Source organism: Anticarsia gemmatalis, chromosome 1, assembly GCF_050436995.1.
Source record: "Anticarsia gemmatalis isolate Benzon Research Colony breed Stoneville strain chromosome 1, ilAntGemm2 primary, whole genome shotgun sequence".
Classification (NCBI taxonomy): domain Eukaryota; kingdom Metazoa; phylum Arthropoda; class Insecta; order Lepidoptera; family Erebidae; genus Anticarsia; species Anticarsia gemmatalis.
In genome coordinates, this window is record NC_134745.1 from 512,713 (window position 1) to 535,482 (window position 22,770).

Genomic DNA, 22,770 nt, shown 5'->3' on the forward strand with positions numbered 1-22,770 from the left:
TTAACAGCGTGAAGGCAAAGGTCACAGCTACATTTTTACCGTTTTTGCGTCATTTCTGTACTGTACACACAGTTCATTGTTAATTTTGATTGATTATTTTGTTAAATTTATAAATAGTAATTCAATAGACCCCTTTTTTAGATCCGTAGCCAGGGTAATCACTTCGCTTCTTTCTTTACCTTAAGAAATAATGAGTTGTTTTTTATTCACACGTAAAAATAAATGTTTATAACCGGTTGTTCTTTCTTTTTGTCACAAAAATAAACAATTGCTTGACTTTTAATATTACTTATCGTATCTATAATACGATATGATCTAATTAAGCATATTTTAACAAAACACGAGACACAGAGTCTATCCCGCTATGAAAGGTCCAGCGAGCGTGACAAATCCGCCTCAACTCTCGCATCACGCTCGACAAGTCGTCAGTCGTTGCTAGTCTCACAGGTGCGTAATCACGCTGTGTGGGCAAACAATACGATATTATGATCATTGAAGCGTACATACTATTGAAATGAATAAGTATGATAATTTATGTATTAAGAAAACTTTAAGACTGTAGATGGATAGGCTTTTGTAGAATTTTTGCTGTGTGTCGACATTACTTAGATGGAGGGTTGGTAAAGAAGGAGTTTTAGTTAATAATTTTTGAAACGACAGATTGTTTTAGAGTCTTAAACCGGGTAAACATTAACTTTAAGAAATATTATTTTAAAATAATTTTTGCACAGTGCAATTTAGAATCTATGAATCATTGCCGCCTATTTTTTACAACTTCATTCGAAAAGCGCAATTTCATAAAACGTTACTTTTATTAAACAACATGTCACCGATTATTCAATCACGATAACAAACTACAGTATAATACTACAACGTGTATATTTCTTTAACAAAACGCTATCACGCTGGCCACTTCACGAAATATTTATTTCCACGGAAAAAAACACGTTCTTGTAATTATAATAACTTTTATTATCCATAATTATAGGGAAAATAAAAAATAATGTTATTTAAGAATTATTACACGAACACGTTTTCAAATTTCAAGGAATTTCAGGTGACGTTACTATCGATATTACGTTTGAAGAAATCTTTGTTCAAATAAATAAGAGGAGTTTCAAGAAATACGTTTTCTTTGTAAAACAATATTAAACTAAACTGTTCATTATTCATAAATGCCAAGTTGAGTTACTTTTCAGTCATAAAATAAATCTCAAATAGTAAACGAATACAAAAAAAAATCAAAGTAAATTTCCAGTTGGTACCTGGAATACAGTCTTTAGCATTCAGCAGAAGGTTTCATTATGAGTGACTACACTGATAACTCCCACGTGAACAGTCCTTACCCGTCCGCGCTCGAGTATTGACCCACAGTGCCTCGCCGTGCCCACATATTGGCATCCAATACCAACACTCCCTGCGATCACTCACACTCCAAATAATCAAATATATTCCGCGTATTCTCCATCGTTTCACCGATTCAATACAATCTATCCGCCACTCTCGCTCCACACTCATCCACACTAAACTTTTCTAATAAGCGTACCGTCTTTTGTTTAAGTTTTTTAAAACTTCAGCCACTCGAGCATAAAGAAGTTCAGCCTTGAATTCAACTACAAGACGTTTAACAGAAGGTATTCAGGCTTTACACTCGTTTTATCACCTCCTTTGTTTAAAATTTTGACAAAAACAATAGAAAAAGATTTAATTTCCTGTCTCCGTCATAAAATATTATTTTAATCCGGCACAGCGATGCTGAATATTCAATGAATGCGGACCGGCCATATTTTATTTGAGAGTTTTTATGCAAAATAATAGGGATCCGAAGCGAGGCTGCAGACCGGATATTTTTTAATCAACCCTCGACGGTTCAACGTGAACCGGTACTCGGCCACTCGGACATGCTCCACGAGTGCCTACTCACTTTACCTCATACCTCTGCCTCACTCGCTCCACATACGCAATATACACGTACGAGTCAGTAAACTACAAGCAAGGAAAGCATCTTATTGTGAGGTCAACCTATAGATGGATAACTGTAGCAGGATTCTCTACGATTGGAACCATTGAGTATCAAGGTTTTGATATTTAAAATGTACTGGCAAAAAAGTTTCTACGACGCCCGCTAGAGTCGCTGAACCGAATTTCATAATTTTTTTTTCGATAGCTGGCCGGTTGTCGGTAGTCGATAGTGGTAAAGAATTGCGGTACTGCTCAGTGGTACTTACGCTTCTGATGGCACATAAAAAAGTCGACCTTCCTCATTGTCAATTACGATAGTAGGCGTTGAGCCAACTGATATCATTCGGACGACTTGACAATGTGTCACAAGGTCGATAACTGACCCAAACATAATAATAATAAGAAATATTTTATCATTACGTCACGCATGATTTCTCCGAAACTAAAGGACCTGAATTTCACTACACAGTTCTGCGTAAAACATCGCTCCAATTGCCATTTGCCGGACACTTGTCGAAACTTTCGTTCACTTCTGAGAAGGTTCGATACATTCAAACAAAAAAACTCAATAACAGAATCAAACGTAAGACCGCAGAGGCACTTATTAACATTTTTATGATGTATTAATATATTCATTGGTATTGAATTTGCATCGAGGTCGGCGATACGAGCGATGAACTCGGCTTACAGATCACTTGTTATGTCATTGAAGGAAGCGGGTCAATGGGACAACCTTGTGTCTAATGTGTGAGAGTATTCTTACAAGTTTGTTTGTTGAGGATACGGTCTAGTGGACTAATGCATTATTTACGATATTTAACATACAGATAAACGAGTGTAGAGTTATCAAGATTATTGCTGCGATCAACTATCACTCGGCTATCGTATATTTTGCAAATGTCACCCTGCACTTGCAAGTTCGCCTATTCATGCATATGTATGGTATCATTGTGCTTAACATCTGCTATTAATTAGTAGCAAACAACAATGTTACAGCCTTTCAACTAACTTAATAGTATTAAGTCTGTTATTACTCTTACTTCTCACGAAGTATTTTAACACTCTTAACACACTTCGTGAAATGTTGATATATTGCCAAGCACATATCTTCGGGAAAACATACGTAATGTTGTGTAAGCAGTGTCTAAAATATATAACGTACTTTATATATTCAGTAAAACGTCCCACAATGAACGTGACTAAACAAAATTTACTTTTAGCAAAACCGCGCTCACCAAATCCACCGCCGATCGTTTCTAAAAGCGCAAACACACCACAAATACACCAGGATTTTTACATTTTTTTATACGAATCAAGCTGAAAAATAAACAGGAAATATAACCTTAAAAGCGTCACTGAAACAGATTTATATAGGGAGATTATCGACGCAATAAGTTGCTGTTAGGCGGGCCTTTACAAAAAGTTAAATCAAAAACGTGAGGCGGCGACAAACAAGTGAAGGGGTGGAATAGGGGGTGAGTGGGGGGGGGGTTGGAAGGGGGTAGAAAAAGTGTCCGCACAAAGATTTATCGCGGCCGCAACGTTTCGTCGCGAGGAGCGTGCCAACACCCGCAGCTCGGGGTCAGTGGGACCAGGCTGGAGAGAGGGTTACATGAGCGCTCAGAGCTGCACTCACCGGTGAGTAAACCTCTCCTCTAAGGTAAGCTATTCTTTTGAGACTGATATGAGACTAGCTTCGATACTACGAGGACACTGGCTCGCTCCAATATTAAAGATAAACAGATAAAACGTAGTCGCTGTGAACTAACCATTATATCGTACTAGATGTAGCCTAACACTGCCTAGAAAAATATTTTTTATATCGTTAGTAATAAAAATGTTATAGTTAAATTTCTAAACTATCTCTAACAAAGGCTATACTTTATTCACTGAACATATTTTGTGCTTAAGCGCCATTTTTATACTCTTTCAAGTCATATTCAAACATTTATGGTTGGCTTTTTGCAAGTAAAACTGCGGTAAAAAAATGTTTACCCAAAATACACGTTTAAAAAATACCACGATAAAGTCTCGTATATTAGAGGCACGAATATTTTATATTTGAGGAATTACCTTTATTTTTTTATCATGTTTTGATAAAGACCGTGCGTAGACACGTAGCAGCTACGCCGTAGATATAGCCTACAAACAGTGCTACGTGTTCTACGTAGAAACAACCTACGCGTGCTACGGCGTAGTCTATGAATGTTCTACAGAAATAACAAAATGACGCTATTCTGTTAACTTACTCATTTATATTTTTCTATAAGTTATCTTTACTGCAATACTGCCAATAGTTCACAAGAAAGCAATTATTTATTTCAGAAAATATTATTATTGTAAGTTTTCTACTAAATTAATGAATCAATATCATAATCTCTACGTATAACATCATTGAAGTATTTCTTTGTGCGGTCAGAAAATTTATGGGTGATCATTAATTGGTATGAAGCAAAGTTTTCTAAAACCAAACCAAATTTTTAAACTTATCACGATTAAAGTAATTTATTTCCGAAAATAATATATCATAAACATATCATAAACACAAAATAACTAAATATTTTTGCATTTGCTGAAACTAAAGTTATTTCTAGTATCCAAGTGGAAAACTGTTTTACAACATGCGAGACGAACAAACAGACTAAATAAAACATATTATATTGACACGGTGCCAACATTTTACAAATATTTTAACTCAATAGTGTTTCATAACGCTATGCACTGAATTTATTGTGATAGCTTTACGAATTTTGAGGGTAGTGGGTTCGATATCTGTTAGTGAAATATATTTATATGGTAAATGTACAATTTTTACTGCATCTTTGTCGGTGATACTAAATGCGTCTAAAGACAACTCACGCATTTAGAATTGCTCTTGTGTCGCGGAGACTTTTACAAATATACTAACATCTAAAACATAGTCCGACCACACCAGAAACCACTATTAGAGGATAATTGTTCCGTGTTGTAATCGAACCCACGAACCACTGTGCCTCGAAGGCAGTCTTATACTCGTATTACAATAATTGGTCATGTAAGACTATCAGAACTACCATTTCAAATTATCATATAACACATATTCGCATCTCTCAAATACTGGCTGCTCCATCAAGTAAATCACTTAAATTAAAACTCATGTTGGTTCAACATTCGATTCAACGTGTCCACCAATAACGACTCCCAAAAGCCTTGTCCAAAATATATACGACTATATGACAAGCGAACGAAAGCTCTAAAAAACTGGACAAGCGCGAGACAGACTCGCACACAATGGGTCCCGTACTGTTTATAAAAATGACTAAAAATCATTAACGATTTTTTAACCTTTTACAAATAATACTAGCTGACCTAGGACACGTTGTTTAGCCATATAAATTAAAAAAAGTAGTGACACTTAGGAGTATGTAAAATAGGTGTTGGACGATTCTCAGGCCTCCTCAATGTGGTAACAAAATTTCATGAGAATCGGTCAAGCCGGAGGAGTCAGGTATATGTATAATGTAACGGATCTTAAACGTAAGGGTAAACTAATAAGGTATCCTAACAAAAAATCATGTCTGTCATATGCGAGCTCTATATTAAGCAGTAGTTTTAGTTTTTTTTTTTTATAGGTTGTACTGGCACTATAGATACTTACATCGTAAAAATTACTATCTACTCTAGTGGTCACAATCCATGAGATACAGCCTGATGACAAGTAGATAGACTCTTAGTAACACTGTTCCGTTTTGAGCCTTTCTGTACGGGACCCTAAAAACTCCAATTAATTGTTATTCAGGTCTTTGTGTAGGTAAGGCCTGAAACTCAATATCTGAAGGATGACGTTGTTCATGGAAATTAGTGCTTTTGCGAGAGCTAGGTATATTGATATTACGATTATAATGATGTTTATTTCTCTTTGGCATATTGTTGTTTGACTAAGGTATATATACTTTCGTGTTAATTAAAAACTCGTTTTTTGTCTAGATAGTTTACATATAGGCAATTATAACTAGTAAATAAAATTTATGTTACATTAAGCTTAGTTTTGGAATACATAGAACTCTCCCTGTTTCCCTTTGAAAGAGATACTCCCACTGCACTGCTAGAATTGGACTTTACAAATCAATCGTTAAACAATTTACAAAAATCAGCAACTGATAAATATTTACATTTTTGGTAGATAAATTTCAATAGGCTAACTATACTATTGACAAATTTCGTATTAAAATTTTAGGAACTTAATTTTGCAGTATCTTTCGATGCTCAGTAGAGTGTACTACTGTAGAGATTCGCGCTACAGTAGCTCGACTATTACTATCGACTATAGAAAACCCGTTTGTCATCGAGAAATTTTGTATGAAAATCTGATTAGCGCCTCTAGTGAGCGTCGTAGGAACTATTCTAGCAGTACATTTTAAATGTCAAGCTCTCGATACTCGATAGTACCGACTGTATAGTACCGCACAAGTCACATTAAGTTTTCGCTGACCCTGTTAGGTATCTTGTATTTTTCTAAAGTTGAGGACAAGCCGTAACTCATAATATATTGACGCGGGTAGCCGAGTGTAGCCGGGTGTCCTACAAGTAAATTATGCAAGCCTTCGTCCTACCTTATTACAAGCAGGTAGCTACTACCTTCAATATCGTTCAACGAAAAATTGCATATTTTATCAAAATCTTTGGGACGTGCGTCTCAAGTGATATGGTATGTGTATGTATTAAGGTTGATTGGATTCCTAGGCTTTGATAACTTAGTTATACTTTCAATATAGAAGAATTCAAAATAGTTAATTAAATATTCTACCGTTTTGAAACTGAAAATAGCCATAATGGCTTATTTATTTAAATATTATGTGGGGACGAAAGATATACATGGTCTAATTTCTGTTTTTTTTTTATTTGTTAAAATGCTTCACTATATTTACAATCTCTATATGCTCGTAAATAAACAAAATCTTGCCTAAACTCTTATCGTGTACGCTGCAAAATCTCAAAATTCGACTACTATTAAACAAAATAACCAAATATAAATACTATTTTCGTTTACATTATTCGCATATTTCTAAGAACACCTCCAAAAATGCAAGATAATAGAATTACTCCATTATAATAGTTATTTAAAAACTAAATTACATTTACATGATTATAATATCTAATCTGTGATGTCAGTTTAAAATATGTTCTTATATTTATGACAATACTTTATAAAAAGAGTTTTCTATAAAGTCATTAACAATTAGTTTTCTATAATATCATAAAGCCGCATCTGTGGCACGGTCCGTAGTGCATCAGACTGCTAGTCATGGGGTCTCGAGTTTGATTCCTGGACAAAGTGCTACTTGTCTTTTCTAATTTAGGTATATCAGAATATTTATCAATAGTAAGTAGTAACCTAGAGTTTGGTAAAGAGCATGTTATGTAGCAATACTTATTTATTAGTATAAGTTTATGTCTTATTACACCGTACTAACAACGTAAATGGCGAAACACAGGTGTATTTCATACACTTCTGCCTACAGCTTCGGGTATAACAGGAGTGATATTATGCATTAATATATTTATGATAATACGATATAATGGAGTATTCTAATATTACATTATACATTAATTAATTTTAATATTACATTATACAAGTGAACGAGTTTAAAGGACTTTTATAAATGAATATACATTATTTTTTTTGAGGTTCGAGTACAATAATATTCTTTAGCTTAGTTTTTCTAGGTTCTCGCTTTCTTTTATATCGGTCATTCACATGTACAAATACACGACCTAGCAAGTGTGGGACGATGTATTTAAGTATAGTTGTACAAATCTAACGAACTAAAAAAGATGGGTGTGTACTTTTTTGGACTGCAACGCCATCTGTTGAACGTGTTGGAACTAATAACACAAAATGTTGTATTTTTTCATTAGACTATTATTTTTTCCCATTCTATATCTAAAATACCTTTATGATTTTGACACGCCAAATAAAAGTCATATTTACCAATGAGGTAGGGTACGATAAATAATGTAGCTAACGTAGATATAGACAATTAATACAATATTATATGTGATACTACTGTCGATAGAAAACAGTAAAAAGTTGATCAGATATGCAAATAAAACCCAAAAAATTACCAATCTATGTACAAAGGTTACGTATAAAGTTTTGACTAACATGTGTAATTTCTTTCTCAAAAATAACTTGCAGAAAAAAACTCACTTAAATTTCCACGTAGATCCATACATCTCATTATCAAACTCATTCAAAGCCTTCCATTCACTCACAAGAGTTACACGTAATAATAATTATATTCACAAACACAACCTTTGATCTCGCTTCGAGTTCTAACTTCCTAGAAATCATGGCAGGATCTTGTAAATAGTGTAAGGCTTGATACACACATATTCGGTTCGACATTAATCGGTGTATGTGTATACAAACCCGATCGGCATAAGCCGAACAATTGAGTCGAGTCGGTTTCGTAGTTCGATATACATATATTGCCGAACTGAACGTCATCATAAGCCTAGCCTCTCTGCCAAGTATGGTGGTGTCGGTCACCAGTCTCTCCGGATGCAGCTGGATACCAGTATTTTACATGGAGATACTGCCAATCGGATCTCATGCTCATAACACGATACTTCTTCTTCTTGTTGTATGGTTGGTGGTCAACCTAGTGTCAATGTTGTTCAAGTCGCCCGAAAGCCTTTGACGTGGCTTAACGACTGTTATCTTAATTAATTGACAACAACCGGGACCGACCTTTTACGTGCTTTCCGAAGCACGGAGACGCTCTGTTACCACTATGCGGTCACCCATCTATGTAATGACCGCGCCAAGGATTGCTTAGCCCACATATCGTTTACCGACCGGTGAGCGCAACTGTCTACGGGCGCCTCAAACAGGCTGGTTGTCAGACTTTCAAGCTTCTGACGACTGTAAAAGATCTTTGAAAACGACAGCCGGGACCTACAATCTATCGTGCGTTCTGAAGCGAACCGAATATGTGTGTTGCAAGCCTTATACCACGGTACATCATTGTAAATCCCGTAATAATCTTATGTAAGTAGTGTTTCACCGTAGCAGTTCGTTAGCAGTGTCATTGACACGTGAAGTAGAAACTAGATGTAATTTATTGAGATGTAAGCCTTGATTTACAGGAAGTCTTGTTAGACACTATTCAGAAGTTCTAGATACTCTTGCAGTAGTTGATAAGGTATATTATTGCTAACTAACTTTGTTTCGCAGTCGCACGTGATAATATATTTCATATATAAATACAAGAAATATAAATGTTTTTTTTTTATGTGAAATGTAGCCTATGCAGTGTACAGTATTCTATTTTACAATTAAATACTTTTTAAAATCCATTTCAAAATCCGTAAAAAAGAAAAACAATAAATGTGGTTTATGTCGTATATTATGTAAAATATAATTTTTAAACTCTTATTGTATACTACAGGAATTAATGTGAAGACGCATTTTACCTTGGAATACCCGACGTTTAGGCGCAGGTTACACGGGTGTATCTGCGTTAAATCCCTTACCGCATGTAGAAAACAATATCTATACTAATATTATAAAGCTGAAGAGTTTGTTTGTTTGCTTGTTTGAACGCGCTAATCTCAGGAACTACTGGTCCGATTTGAAAAATTCTTTCAGTGTTAGATAGCCCATTTGTTGAGGAAGGCTATAGGCTATATATCATCACGCTACGATCAATAGGAGCAGAGTACCAGTAAGAAATGTTACAATAACGGGGAAAAATTCACCCTTTCTCTCTTATGTGACGCAAGCGAAGTTGCGCGGGTCAGCTAGTAAATTGAATATCATTTGTATACACATTATTATAAGTATTGTTAAAAATAACAAAGGCCTTTTTATAAGCTTTATTTCCTATTTATATACTATTTACTTTTTGAACTACATAATAAGGATACGTCGATCTCAATATAAATTATACATTTCTCAAGTTAGCTCTCGTCCCACGTATCTCGTAAAACTTTGAAGGAAAAAGCTCCTTCCTATTATTCTCAAGGTGAGACAATAGATTGACGAACTGACTTTGTATATGTAAAGAAGTTAGTTACTTATAGGTTAATAATACTTTTTATTGTTTTAAGATTTTATGCATTACCACTAACAAAGTATCTACCTTATAATATAATTTTCTGGCCTCTGCCTAACCCTATGGGAAAAAGGCGTAAATCATGATGTATATAAAATCATTCATAAAACTCTTCCTTTACTGACTGACTGATGGACAATGTAGAAAGTAGAAATTTGGTGTGAAGATTCCTTAAGAAATGCAGAAGAACAATAAGAGAGGATTTTTGAAATTTCACCGCAAAGGGAGTGAAATCCTTCGCGGGCAAAGTCGTGGGTAGAATTCTGTTATGTTTCTATAAACTAATTTATTTCTAATTATTCTTATTCGCATGAAATTGTTTTGTTTTAGTGTACGAAAGAAGATATAATAAAGGATCTATATTCTTCAGACTATTTGGAACTTCACGTATGACGAATATTGTTGCCATAAACTAATGTGTCTCTGACATTTAATTAAAACCATATCATACATTGATTATAATCGAAATATAATAACTCAGTGATAGCTCGCTTATTATTTATTCATAGTTGCACATTTGATTCAAACCATAGTTATATATCAATCGTCATTATTGTCTCAAAATCACACATTAAATTTAACACCATGAATCATAAGCAAACAGTCACTTTATTTTCATAATGATAAAGTCTTTTATACACAAATGAACAAACAGGTTGATGTGTTACTATACTCGTTGATTGGATATTTGTCGTTCGATACAAGCTCTTCAAATAAATTGCTGTTTCACAGCTGACAAATTGTTATACATTTAAAAAGAAAATGTTGAGGACAGATACTTAAGTATCTGACTACGATATAAATGTTATTTGTACACCGTACCCGCGGTTTCAGCTGCAAAAAGGGATAATAGTTCATGTCCATCGCGTTCTAATGACCATTTCCACAGTAAAATAACATACATACATAAAATCACGTCTTCTTCCCAAAGAGGTAGGCAGAGCCCAGAGAACGCCATTTAGTACAAACGCCTCCGTGCTTCGAAGAACAGTTAAAAACGTATCCCGATTGTTGTCAAGTCCGTTAAGGTATGTCAAAAGACCTTTCGGGCGGCTTGAATAGCTTTGACATTGGCTTGACCAACAACCATACAATAAAAAAAAACTCAATTAGCTAGTTTTTTACAAGCATATTGATAAGGACTGATTATCTTTAAAAGCTTTCTATGTCTAGAGTTTGATAATAAGCCCAGTAAATGGCAATAGTCAAGCATAAAGCGTGATTCTCAATGCTTGAAATTAACAAGTATAGTATAAAAAATATGTACACCAAGTAGAAAAACTAATCTTTACTCAAGAAACAGTTTTGCGAAACTAAACGTTATCTTAAAACAGGTTATACCTAGTTGGTAACTGTTATTAAGTTTGGCAAAGGCCTGAGGCGAAGGCAAGCAACCTTCAAATATAGCTTCACTCAGCCAACTTTGAGATGGGAGAACAAAATAATACTTGTTGGATGTAGTTATTAAATTTAAGGTATAACCTATGAAAATGGAGAATGGATTTTTCTTTGAAAATACGTTGTTAGGCCATGGTTTGGTAATTGGCAATAACACTTGTCTTATCACGGGATTACTCAATAGGACTAGAGATATGGTCCTCGTTTTCCTATTACAAGCAAAGAAAGTAACAGTTACATATTTTTCGAATACTTATTAATAGCTTAGTTTTCATATTTTTCGAGGCTTTAAACTATTCAGTATATATCGGACTACATATACTCGTATCGTATTATAAATGCAAAGGTCTTGATGTTTGTTACTCAATCACGCCCAAACTACTGATGTGATTTTGATAATGATACACAGATAGTTTATAACTTGAACTGACACAGAATACTTTTTACCCCGGAAAATCGTTCGACGACAAAATCGCGGGCAGAATCTAGCTCATTCATTAAACCTATACCTTCCTGCGTTAAATTTTAGCCGTGAAATAAACAATCAAAGATGTTTCATTAAACAGTCTAAAAACGTATAAAACAAATTCACTGGAAAGTGAATATTGATGAACCTTTGCTTATCACTTCGCGAACAATCGTTGTTTGGAAAGGAACACAAAGTGAAACTGTGGAGCTGTCGGCGTTATTAGTAAAGTTCATTTATTTGTGCCTCATGGGATTGTTGAGATACGTCTCCTTGTCGACAGTTTAAGATTACAATGGCTGTTTATTACTGACCGAGATAAAGATGGGACTTTCTTAGACTTATTGACAAAGGTATTGATCTCTATGTAATCTAAGACTAATCTATCTATCTATCTATCGTATGGTTAGCGGTCAACCTAATTGAAAAGTTGTTCAAGCCGCCTGAAAGGCCTTTGACATGGCTTAACGACTGTTATCTTAATCGACAGAAACCGGGACCAACTTTTTACGTGCCGTCCGAAGCACGGAGACGATCACTTCAAATACCACTAAGCGGTCACCCATCTACAGAATGACTGCGCCAACGGTTGCTTAACCCACAGATTGATTACTGACCGGTGAGTTCAACTGGCTATGAGCGCCTCAAATCTAATGATACAAGTAATATGATAAAAGCAATATTCCCGAATATACTGATGTATTAAAAGTGGCCATGATCTTTTTGTATGACAGTCAGTCGCAGGTCGCCGCAACTTACTGTCATACCAAAAACATTGAGATATTATGACATGTATTCTAATAGCTTTTGGAGCAATATCACAACATAACGTTTAGTACTTGCCTACCCCTAAAAGCCGAGGGAAAGCCGAGAAATAGATTCTCAACATCTTCGGTAAAATTTGTACTAACTATGCTTTAAGTACAGTTCACGAAAGCATTAGAAAATTAAACACAGCTACTGCGGTAAAATTACATTTCAAAATTAATTAAATAGTAACAAAATTAAATTGCAATTTAAATTAACATAAGATTGCGGTTTTCCTCATAACTCAAAATAAACGTTGTGATGATGCTTTCAAATCAGGACGTCGCTAAAACAAATTAAATTTACCGGTCACTCAACGAGACCGCTGTGACATCCAGTCGTTCACTTTACTGTACTGAATAATTAATATCATTTACTTATTACTTGATTATTTATTTATGCTTTTATTGTAGAATGAGTAGGGCTGTTTGTTAGATAGGCGGTATTATAATTTTATTACCTAAAATAGATACATTCTGACTCTATTGTTAAGTCACGTTTCTATCGCATCATATAATTATAATTATTATAATTATAATTATATTATAACTAATACTTGAAATGCCCGTATTTTGTTATTCTTCGATTAGACTTCCCTGTATCTTTCTAATTCGAAAGGGGATCTATCTCAAGCAGTTAGACAGGAACCGGTTACCCATCATACAATTATACAATCATTCAGTTTGTCTCAACTAGTCAATATAAGTCATTTGGCTGGAATAATAGATCACCCAAAATATACCAAGTCAATTCCAGATATTGTGGAGTGTCTACAAGTATATAAAAAGCTGAGCAAAAAAATATAAAGTTAACTTCAAAACTCTTTCAAATTACTATGAAGTGTCCATCAGTTGTGAAGGTTGTGACTAACAAACCGCTTGATTAGCGTCGAATGAGTGACGGTGGAACAGATGGCTCTACCCCTTGTTGGATTACTATGAATTGTTCTAGGAACGATGGTATAGACCTGAATATTGCTTAGTAATGTCACGAGAGACGTTCTAAAGTAGTAGAAGTGTATCGACAGTTGACGATAAATGATGTATTAAGAACTACGCATAAATTAGCAAGTCCTTGAAATGCCTTATAACTTTGTATGCAATAGTAATTTCACCATTTTCATTGATAAAAATGCTTTGAAAATGTGACGGTGTGTACATATTTCTGACGCTGACTGTATTGAAAGCAGCACTGACAATTTTTCAGTGCTGTGGATATTAAGCTTTTTTATCATTATTATACATAACTAGCTGACCCGCGCAACTTCGCTTGCGTCACATAAGAAAGAATGGGTCAAAATTTTACCCGTTTTAGTTACATTTTTTATTGCTACTCTGCTCCTATTGGTCGTAGCGTGATGATATATAGCCTATAGCCTTCCTCGATAAATGGACTATCTAACACTGAAAGAATTTTTCAAATCGGACCAGTAGTTCCTGAGATTAGCGCGTTCAAACAAACAAACAAACAAACAAACAATCAAACAAACAAACTCTTCAGCTTTATAATATTATATTATATATTATTAGTATAGATATATCTCCAATCGACAGAACTCTATATAGATAATTTCTTAATAGGGTATATTTATCTATAGATCATTAGCAAAAAGGTTAATCAAAATGCTTCAATTTCCACTTCTTGAGCATTCGAACACAGAGCAATAATTATTCTATCAAAATATTGAATACCAAGATCGTTTCCAAACTGCAAAGCAGCACAGCTTTCAATTCACAGAAACAGTTAGTAAATAGTTACTAAACAATACGCTATCGGAGTGTAGTATTGGTAGCATAACCGCGTGGACCACCAACAGTAGGTATTTGAGCTGAACAATCGTTTGTTAACTGTCGTATTGTGTGGGAGCAGGCAAGTGTACCCAGGCCAGGCCGTGCCACTCACCACCAGCCACTGGGCCACTAATTCTTCCTGAACCTAATAAACCTTTGAACCAGGGTTGGCAGTGCGTATATTTGCGGATATTCGGATATTTGCTTTTGTAAAATGTGTTTTTTTAACAATTGTTTAATATTTTTTAAGAATTAAAGGTTGTACTGTGGTGTGATTTTATTTTACGTATCATTCGGATATTTTTATACAAATTAAGGTAAAGTTATATAAATATGAAAATGTTTAAATAAACATAGCTAACCTGACAGCCGAAAATACTTTCAAGGAAACAGTTTTTGATATCCTTTGTAAACGTATAAACATAAAGGTAATATTATAATTACCATAATATTCGCGTAGTATATGTTCATTTTCCATCAAGATAAACATGAATAATATTTCATAAATACATTAAACAATTACAACAGTTACTCCAGCGAGCTAAGGAAATGTGATCCATGTTTAATAACATGCCACGAGTCAGCTTTTATCCTTCAAAAGGAAACTCACAAAGGCAAAGCCTATATTATTAAAGAAGTCTTACATTCTAATGTGATCGGCTTCACGCTCAACACTCGAGCTCGCTCACTAAACCCCGTATTACGCCAATACCAAGATCGTATCTAAGGACGATACCTTAACTGTCAAATCAATTTTTCAATGACCATTGTATAAGAATTCAAGCATTCACTCGAGCTTCGAGTAAAGTAATTTCAATATTCGATCAGATTCTTATGTACGAGTCGTGTTCACTAATGACCGACAATAATTCCAATTATCGCAGCCTTATTGTTCCTCACGTTCTCTCACCGGGACAACCCTAACCACCGAACTCAAATATATTTCTTAAGGACGTTAATTGGTTTCTAAATCACGCGAACGCAACGTAAATCTGCGTTGTTATTTACAATAATATTTATTGCTTCATAACTAGTAATCACGAATGGCTTAAACATACGACTTACAACCTGCGGGTACTACTCATCCTTTATGAGCACAAATTAGCACTGATGGCAATTCTCACACTCACACACACATATTAATAGTGTAGCACAAACACGCGGCGTACGTACGGCTCGAACGGATGTGGACGCCGCGAGGAGTAGCTGTAAGGGCAGGTGCACACACGCGCTGTCGCGGCGGACGGCACTCGCTCACTGCCGGAGACGGCGCCCTGAGCGACGCCCCCCTCCCGCGCTACACCCTCCCCCCGCGCCCGCCCCGCACCCCGCGCCCAGAAAATCCCTTTCAGGCGCGAGTTTCGCTGAATTCGCCGTGTAATAAATTAAAAATGATGTTAGAAGTACACTCTAAAATTAATCAATGGCTATTACTACCTGAGGCTAAATTGGTCTGTTTTTTGCTCTGTTTAATTTTGTTTTAGCCGCTACTTGCGAGTTAACTCTCATTTATATAATCGGTGATTATGATATCGTACTGAATGTTTTGCTTTTAAATTAACGTTGTGGTTTGTTTGGAATCATTTCTTTTTCCGTAAGGTTTGTGGTCAAGTGTCACCGTAGTTCAAGCCAAGCTTTCGACTTGACTTAACGACTGTTATCTTGACAGCAACAGGAACCAACAGTTTGCACAACATATTTGTAGAATGATTTCAGTCCTCTTGCTCGGAAAGCTTTTCAAAGTATCGATAGGTCTTCGGAATTATAAAACACTTTATAATACTTGAATAACAGAATTTCGAGAACTTCTCTTTCTCGAACTAAGTACTTGAAAATACTTAGAACGCTAAAAGATGTTCTAAGCCGCAGACTATAAAAATTCAATAGCCTTTTAACCAACTGAATTAATAAGTAAATGAAATATCTACTTCTTATGAAAATCTCGATCGGCATTACTTTTAAATCCGAACCTCGGTAGTTATTTTGTGAGGTCACAATTCTTTAATTTTTCTGCACGAACTGATACTTGTATATGTATTAAGGTACGTTTTGATAATATATCAGTACGTAAGAATGTACGAATTAGTTTAACTAGAACATCGGCTTAAACCCTGCCATGATTGACTTGCCTTTCGAATAAACATCGTGTAAGCTCTGATTAAACACAGTGTTATGAAACTTCCCATCAATTTTGAAACTATGTATGAATGAAAAAGCAAAGCACTAGGTTACACAATGTTTATTAATAAGATAATTAAGGTTCTATCTACATATATGTCTTCGTTTCAATGACGTTTGAATGGATAATAATCCATTTAAAATGAGCTTTCAAACAACAAAAATATAATCATATCCATGCTCTCATTGCGTTAACTGCAGTTCAAGTTATACTCCTCAGTGAGACCCTTACTCAATGATTTCACTGCCACTAGTTCTAATACTGTCATTATAACTTCAAACTTAACTAAGTTCAGTTCAGTTAACTTAACGAAGATGGGTTTTATAAACTGACAACGACTTAAACAAGCAGTCAATTTTAAATGATCACGAAAGTTGTGAAGTTAGGGACATCTGTTGCCGCCTGTACATAGATGGGTGGTCACTTTATCACACTAAAGCTCTGTTTTGACCTTTCAGTGTTTTAGAGGGAAGGTAATAAGGTGTATGAGCGGTACCTACTAATAACTTTGATATTACAGATGTAATATAAGGATTACTCCAATGATATAAAATGTAAAATTCTATAAACCATGTCATTTATATACTGCGTAAAATTTAATCATTGTAGACATGACAACAGTTTTCTGCACCAAAAAAATCTTTTTTTTTTCTTAATGACGACTCCCGTACTACGAATCTTGGGTTACATTTATGGAATGCACAAATAATTGTCCCCAGTGGGAATCGAAACCAAGACCTCACGTAGCAATGACAGTAGCGTGGCAACCATCCTAACCACTGCACCACTGAGGCCGTCTATCTAACACAAGTCTTCTATTAGCAGTCGCTTTTAGTACCGCTCTACCATCAAGATATTCGCAGTAGGTATCGATACAGTATTGCTTACCCTATAACGAACTACAAGCGTGCTACAATACTTGTAATACTCCACATTACAACTTGAAACTTAACTGTAAGGTCTAAGTTGTGTGAGGTTTCACCTAAGTTTAGCGACAAAGCTAAAATCCTAGGTAAAGGAAAGTGGTTCGCTGACCTGTGGGCTACTTTACAAACAATACTAGGAATTTACTTCGAAATAGAAGGAATTTAAGCGGCGCTCGTAGCCTGTTACGCTCACCGGTCGTTAAACGATCTCTGGGTTAAGCAACTCTTGACGCTGTCGTTCAATAGACGGGTTGCTTAGTGGTATTTAGCGAAGCCTTTTTTAAACTGAGCGCGGAGACGCTTCGGAGGGCACGTTAAAAATCGGTCCCGGTGGTGGTCAAACAAAATAACAGTCAATAAACCATGTCAAAGACCTTTGAGCCTCTTGAACCAATTTGACACTGGATTGACCAACCAACCATACGATAAAATTAAAAAAATGTTATAATATATTTTTACGCTGAAGAAATTAGGAAAAGCTACACATAGTTGGTATAGTTCTGTTTGTTTTTGTGTATCCATTATAAAGGAGAATGCTCAAAATGTATGGGAAAAAAACCCAGGCCGTACACAAACGGTGTGTAGCTCAGAATTTTAGTGATACTGAGTGATTCAATTCCAGATATTCGCCTCTATCAAATTCGATGGCTAAATACTATTTTTGCTATTATCTACTATTTAAAAGGTGAATTTAAAAAATAAATATTTTTCAAACATTCATCACAATGATTATTTTTTGAATAATATAATTGTATAAGTAAATATCTAATACTAATAAATAATTAATTTTAATGGAACTGTGATTTTTAAAAAATAATTAACAATAAAATAATTATATTCTATCACTACATAGTACATAGAAGGTGCCAGCTGCATTTCTTCCCGTGCATACTGCAAAAGTCAGTAGAGGGATGGGTGCTTTGGTGCTTCATAGGCTATAGGCTAGCAATCTACCACCATGACAACACTTTTCTACCTTATAATAGCCCTCCAATTGTCTGCCAACCCGCATTAGACCAGTGTGGTGGACTAAGGCCTGATCTTTGTTAAGAGGGGAGGCTCGTGCCCCTCGGTGGGGACATATATGACCTGGTGATGATGACTCATTTTTCAAAAATATATTTTTTAATATTTTTAATTTGTAACTCAGTTACATACCTATATTAAAAATGTGTGACTCAAAAAAGATTAAACATTTATATAGGAAACTTATTTAAAAAATATAAAAATATATTGAAAACCCCTACTGGAAAGTTATAGCAAAATAGTATGTTCAGCCATCGAATTTGATAGAGGTAAACATTGGGAATTCAATTACACAGTATAACTAATTTTTTGAGTTACATAACTTTTGTGTACAGCCTGGGTTTTTTTTGAGCATTCTCCTTACATGCAAACTATCCTTATTCGATTTAAAATTATGTTTTCTTGAGAAAACGCGCTCACTTATATTATCTAGTTACTACTTTTTCCCTTGACTTTGAAAGTATTGTGAGATTCTTCGGAAGCTGCCCACTATTTCCTTTGTTAATAACTATGTTCAATTCATTCAATTCAAGTAAAGCTTCTTAGTAAAGAAAATTTCAATTTCAGTGAAATCTGTTTTTATAATATTATTATAGATTCATAATAAACAATAAGTAAAGTAATCCTTTCTCGACGCAACCTACTTAGAATTATTCATAGTAAACTCCCGCACTAAGAATTGCTCTTGTGTCGTGGGAACTTTTACAAACATACAAACAACGGACAAAGCACAACCAGACACGAAACAATACTTTGTTGATCGCACAAATAATTGCTCCGTGTGGGAATCGAACGCATGACCTCCCGACGCAATGGTTTCGGCGTGGCGACCTAAACCACTGCGCCAAGGAGGTGTCGATACTGAAAGATATAATGACGATTTTGATTCTTTTTATATTTAGCAACGTTACGGCCAACTAACTGGGGTCAGGCATAGACTCTACCTGAAATTGAACCTGAGTGGAACCATGTGTTTAACATACTTTATATTTTAAACCAAATTGGTAGCTTAAGAGGATAGGGGTAGTAGGTTTTTGAAATTAAATCGAAAATGTTTATTTTTCACTTACCCAATCTGTATAAAAAGTTTAGTAAAAAATTAAGTATTTGCTCAGGGTATTAAAAGTTTATAAAACTGTTTACTTAGATTTTAAAGGGTACCATTTATAAACTTATTTAGCTAAAAAATAAATATTTTTAATAGTTTAATAGTAAACTCGGTAGAATGTTTTTAAATACCGCATTAACTATTTTTTTCAAGTAATTTTTAATTTCTTACTCGAGACTACCGGGTGTAAGAGTCTATTTTACAGGACTAGTCTAGTATCCTATTTTTTCTGTAGAATCCTTAAGTTCTTGCATCTTTAAAATTCTTAATTCTAATTAATCTATTATAATCTTCATTCACATTTATTTATCATCATCATATGTACATATCAACATAAAATCACGCCTTTGCGAGGCAACAGAAGTTTGTAAGGATCACACCAAGTGGCGTTCTTTGATCTCTGCCCACCCCTATGGGAAAAAGGCGTAATTTTGTTTTATTTATCATCACATTGTCATGACTACTATAATATAAAAGTGTCTTTTGTGAATCTTGATGTAAATTTATCCATATAATTATGTATTTATAAGAACATAAGTATAATAAACAGTTACCCAATTACTTTACCACGACCTCTAATTAATTCGCAATTAGACAGCTATATATGCCGTCTCAAATTACTATATTATGTCACATTGTCTAGTCAAGAATAGTCAATGTTTTGTTATCCGTTATGTAACACGATATTAAACCATGTAGGTGTGTTACATAGCAACAAACTAAAATACTGTGGGTGTATTTATACCCTGGCGTACCCTTTGGCAGTGTTCGTCATAACATATAAGTGATAATAAGCTATTATGTAGCTACTTGAATAGGATCAGGTTACAAAACAAATGTGAGAAGGAACTATTGAGATAAAATTTATGTTTTTATATAATTAGCTTGTCTTGTATAAACCTCATATCCAATTGGCTTCTGGATCTACTGGATCTGAGTGCAATTGCACTCACCGGTCGGTCAGTAGTAGATCAAAAACTTAGCACTCCTAGCAACTGCTTAAACCCTGATCACTACTGAATCAGGGCGAAAAACTATGTTAGTGTTTGTTGATGTTAAGATGCTAAGTCGTTTAGAAGCGGCATTCTGAATTACTGAAAACTGATACTACTAATTATTTTAAAAAGCACAGTTGAAATTTTAGTAATGGTTCATATCTGACGGAACATATGTCGCGTATTATCGGTCGCGCATCGCCAGAACAGACAAATGTATAGAAAAACACTCGACCGATGATGCGTCGGTGCGAAGCCCATACAAATTAAATTACGCCCAACGCATCTCCCGTCTGATGATTCACCTTTCCTTATAAAAGAGCCATCTAAGTTTTCGATTAGTTAAAAATGGATCAATGTTTTAACAGTACTGCAACGCAAGCATTTAAAATGACCATAAGATACTCAAGAGCTAAAAACTACATAAAATGTCTTACTTTTTATATCATAACTATGTTTCATAGTAGTAACAAGGCTCTGTTTGAGCAGACAGTGTGCCCGACTAGTTGTAACCAGGGGACCTACAAATTAACATATGCGGCATATTCAACATATGCCGTCCAAAACACCAAGGAACTCGATATGCATAAGATGGTCTCCCATCCCCAGAACAACCTCGGCAAGCGTAGCTTATCCTCGAAGGTCGATATGCGCGGCTTTTGTTTAAGCCACGAGTTCCTCAAAATATGTCATATAAAATAACTTACTCTAATATAACTGTGTTTTATAGTACCTAGTAACAAGGCTCTGTTTGAGCAGACAGTGTGCCTGACTAGTTGTAACGTGCTCTAAGCCTTGTAACGCCGGGGAACACTCGAGACTACTCCAGATGTGTCCCTGCAATGTAGCTGCTGTTTTTATATAGTGAAATAACAAATATTATAGTGTTAAGTAATGTACTGGTCGTTTATTTTACTTTTTACTAGAGAAACACATATCAAATTTATTAATTTTCTCGAAGAAATCCTAAAAAACAAAAGTAAGTATCGTATATTGCCAGACTTGAGAGTCGAACCGGGCATTGGAGAACGATACACTACCGCACACACCATACACGCTATTTCCATATCGTAAGAGATTTATTATATTATTATGATCAAACCTCAATACTATTTATAGATTTATAACTCATATTCGCAAATTTTATTGCAATATGGGCACATTGCATACCAAAAATTGTTAACTTATCATATTTTAAAATAACGTAGACATTTTTTAAATAAGTTTTCGAAGTTGTACGCTACACGTCATTCATAATTTATGCAAGAATTGTATATTAAAAATGAAGCCAAAACTTTAATGTTAACATAAGTAACAATAAAACTTTATTCTCGCAATAAATATAAAAGTTTCTAAACCTAATAAACACGTAACTAATCAACTGTCAGAATAATTTCAAATTTATTTAAGTACAAGTTAAAATGCGTAAAAACATTTTATCGTTAAACAAATAGTGGCGAAGGATCATATATCAGACTAATACGAAACCATATTGAAATAAATTAATGAAATTAAGTTAAAGTCACCACGAATAATATTAATGAAAGCAAAGAAACGCGAAACCTTCAGAGTTCAACCCGAAGGTCAGTGTTAATGAGAGAAAAAAACCTCATTAAGAATGCACAGAAATTATTGAAAAAGAACCTTTACGCTATCTGTCAAAGCCAGTTTAAAGACGAGTATTTTCTTAATCTATACTGATATTCTGTAACCATATTCCTCTCTTTATAAAAATGTGTACTTTTTGGTTGTTTGTTCTACTATCTGATAAAAGGTATTAGATATTAAGGTTGTTCTTTATCGTAATGTGTCGTAGAACCATCTAAAATGTTACGTATTTTAACAATTTCTGTAACTTCAACTGACTGCGGAAAAGGAGGAGGTTTACAATACGTCACGTTTTTTAATTTGCATTCACTTTTACTATAAAATTCGTTTACTACAATTTTTTTCTCTGTGAGTCTTACTACGTATACCATAAAAACCCCGTCAAATTAGGGCTCTTTCAATAAAT

The 22,770-nt window shown here is 34.7% G+C and overlaps 1 protein-coding gene across 1 annotated transcript in view; it reads right to left on the reverse strand.

Moving 5' to 3' along the window:
• The window catches only part of LOC142984925 (zwei Ig domain protein zig-8-like), a 456,021-nt gene extending 440,239 nt beyond the window's left edge, over nucleotides 1-15,782 (reverse strand). Inside the window, exon 1 of the mRNA XM_076132848.1 lies at nucleotides 15,696-15,782. The gene's annotated coding sequence lies outside the window, so the exon portion shown is untranslated. The remainder of the gene's footprint in view (nucleotides 1-15,695) is intronic.
• Nucleotides 15,783-22,770: the final 6,988 nt, after the last annotated feature.